The following is a 3,296-nucleotide window of genomic DNA, read 5'->3' as shown; positions in this document are numbered from 1 at the left end:
AAGAAAATCTGCTACCTCCTGCGATTGCTGTTAATCAAAATCCTGCTCCGCGCACTATGTATGACTATGCTAAACCTAATTTAACAGGAACTGAGTCAAGAATAGTTAGACCTGCTATTGCTGCAAATAATTTTGAACCGAAACCTAACACAATTCAAATGATACAACAGTTTGTTTAGTTTGATGGTTTGCAGGACGAGGATCCCAACGCTCACTTGGAAATTTTCCTAGAATTTTGTGATACCTTTAAAGTTAATGGTATTTCTGATGACGCCATCCGTCTTCGGTTGTTTCCCTTTTCATTAAGGAATAAGGCTAAAAGTGGTTGAACTCGTTACCATGAGGGTCAATCACTACTTGGGAACAAATGACCAAAAAATTTTATTAAAATATTTTCAACCTGTTAAAATAGCCAAATTACGTAATGATATCTCTTCTTTTGTGCAGATGGATTTAGAAACACTCTACGATGCATGAGAGAGATACAAAGACCTTTTCAGAAGGTGCCCTCACCATGGGTTACTTCTTTGGCTAAAGGTTCAAACGTTTCATAATGGCCGGAATCCTTCGACTCGGTAGATGATTGATGCAGCTGTTGGAGGAACTATCAATAATAAAACACTTGAGGCGGCTTACAAATTTATTGAGGAGATGTCACTGAATAACTATCAGTGGAAAGTTATGAGAACAAAGCCGACGAAAGCAGTCGGTGTTTTCAACCTCAACGCGGTTACTATGCTATCTAACCAAGTAGAACTCTTAAATAAAAAGATTGACGGTTTCTGTGGTTCTACTCAGGTACATCCAGTGATAAGGTGCGATTCGAATGGGGGAGGAGTGTGCACAGAATATCAACCTTTCAACCCTAACATCAAGGAGGAACAAGTCCAATATATGGGTAATAATAACTTTAGATCCCAAAATAACCCATATAGTAACACTTATAATGCAGGTTAGAGGAACCATCCCAATTTCTCATGGGGCGGTCAAGGAAATCAAAGGCCACAATATCCTTCAAGTTTTCAACAACCACCTTACCAGCAAGAAAAGAAGTCGAACCTTGAGGAGATGCTAACCAAATTCATCTCGGTGTCAAAAACCCATTTTCAAAATACCAAGACAACACTTAAGAATCAACAAGCATTGATCCAAGGGCTCGAAACTCAGATTGGATAGCTTGCCAAGTTTCTTTCTGAACGACCACAAGGTAGCTTGCCAAGCAACACAGAATCTAACCCAAGAGAGCAACTCAATGCGATCACTAGTCAATATGAAGAAGGGTTAGTCACACTTGAACCAGAACCAAGGAAAGAAACTAAGATAAGTAAAGGCAAAGGTGAGGTAGACCACAATGAGCAGAACCCGGTAAGTACAGAATACAAACCTCGCGTGCCATACCCTAATGCGACAAGGAAAGACCGTTCAAATGAATAATTTGGTAAATTCCTTAATCACTTAAAAAAATTACATATTAACTTACCGTTTATTGAAGCTCTATCGCAAATGCCAAACGTAATGAAATTTGTAAAGGAGCTTTTAGCAAATAAGCGAAAGTTGGACGAGGCTTCGCATGTGAAGCTAAATGCAGTTTGCTTAGCTATTCTACAGAATAAACCACCCAACAAATTAAAAGATCCAGGGAGTTTTACAATTCCTTGCTTAATTGGTAGTTTAGATGTTAATAATGCATTAGCTGATTTAGGGGCTAGTATTAACGTCATACCTTACAAAATGTTTAAACAATTAGGTCTTGGGAAACTCAAACAGACTAGGATGAGCATTCAATTTATATTTCCCGTTGACTTCATTATTCTAGACATAGAGGAGGATAGCAACACTCCTTTAATTTTAGGAAGGCCCTTTCTAGCAACTGCTAGAACGATTATAGATGTTGGTACAGGTGAGCTCACACTTCGTGTGGGAGATGAAACAATCACCCTTCAAGCTCGCAATTCCAACAACACATCAAAAATTGAAGGTGATTGTCTAAACCATTCTACTAAAACTAACAATATGGTACAACCTACTTTGCAGGAAATGAGTTTGAAGGAAGTACATGAGTCATTTTCAAGCAATAGTAGAGGACCTATTCATGAAGAACGAATGCTACAAATCGAGGAGCTAGATGAATGGCGGATACATAAATCGAGAACGCACGATAAACCAAAACTATGCCAGAACAAGCTCAATACCTTTCCAAATCAACTTAAGGCTGGAGATAAAGTTTTATTAGATGCCGCAGATCCTCACATTGTCACTGCCAAACCGAATAAAGAAATTCCTCTTATGGTACTTAGCATTTTTCCATTCGGTACAGTCGAGGTAAGTCATCTCAAGTTCGGCACTTTTAAGGTAAACAATACTTGCCTAAAACCCTATTTTGCTAAAATTCACAGCAGGAATGAGGAGTATAAACTCCTCGAACCACCATGACCATTCAATGGAGAGGTAAGTCAAGCTTAGACTATAAATAAGCGCTTCTCGGGAGGCAACCCGAGCACTAACTGTATTAACTTCTTTAAATTTTAGTGTTTAAACACCTAACTTACTAACGGAGCTCTTGAATATAGGTTTCCCACACAGACACGGCCTAGCATACGGGCGTGCCTTAAGCCGTGTTGAGACAAGGCAAAGATTTTTCCCAGCACGGGCTACGATAAATCACCACGACCGTACAACATGGCCATAGGCGAACCTGCCAAAACAACACGAGCGTGCGACACGTTCAAGCCTTGAAATCGTGGCCAAACCTATCAAATTAACACGGGCGTGCGACACACCTGTGCCAACAACCCTAGTCGAACCTGTTAGATTAACACAGGCGTAGGACTATGTACACAGGCATGGGAGAAGCGAACGAAGACAGACATGGCCGTGCAACATGGCCTGTGCTCCCACACACCCAAGGAACACGAGAGTCGGCCAATTGTCAGATGCGCCCAAATTTAAAATTTGCGAATCACACGGGAAAAAATTGGGGAACAAGGGTGTGTTCCATGGCTGTGTGTCCCAAAATCTATAAATACCCTGCACTATTCATTGTCTTCTTCACTCAAAATCCCTAACCCTAGCGGCTGCAAGTCCACACGGCCTCCCTATCACGCCCGTGTGCCGCTCTGCACTCTATTTTTGGATGCCCAATCTCTCTCCCTTAGCATTTTTTTACTCTTTTCACTTTTATTTTACTTATTTTTAATGCTTATTATCAAAATAATTTTCATTCTTCTCATAATATTTTCATTTTGCTAATTATTCTATTATTTAATTTGCATTCTTCGGTTATTTATCATACATTT

General features: G+C 39.9%; 1 non-coding gene across 1 annotated transcript; it reads right to left on the bottom strand.

The window, feature by feature from the left end:
- Positions 1-414: 414 nt before the first annotated feature.
- LOC121228573 (small nucleolar RNA R71) lies at positions 415-521 on the bottom strand. The gene has a single exon (XR_005926149.1). It is a non-coding gene; the product is annotated as a small nucleolar RNA R71 (small nucleolar RNA).
- Between the last annotated feature and the right edge of the window lie 2,775 nt (positions 522-3,296).

The sequence above is a fragment of the Gossypium hirsutum genome, chromosome A04 (genome assembly GCF_007990345.1).
Source record: "Gossypium hirsutum isolate 1008001.06 chromosome A04, Gossypium_hirsutum_v2.1, whole genome shotgun sequence".
Classification (NCBI taxonomy): Eukaryota; Viridiplantae; Streptophyta; class Magnoliopsida; order Malvales; family Malvaceae; genus Gossypium; species Gossypium hirsutum.
Note: the sequence above shows the minus strand (reverse complement) of the source record. Positions and strands in the feature narration are given on the sequence as shown.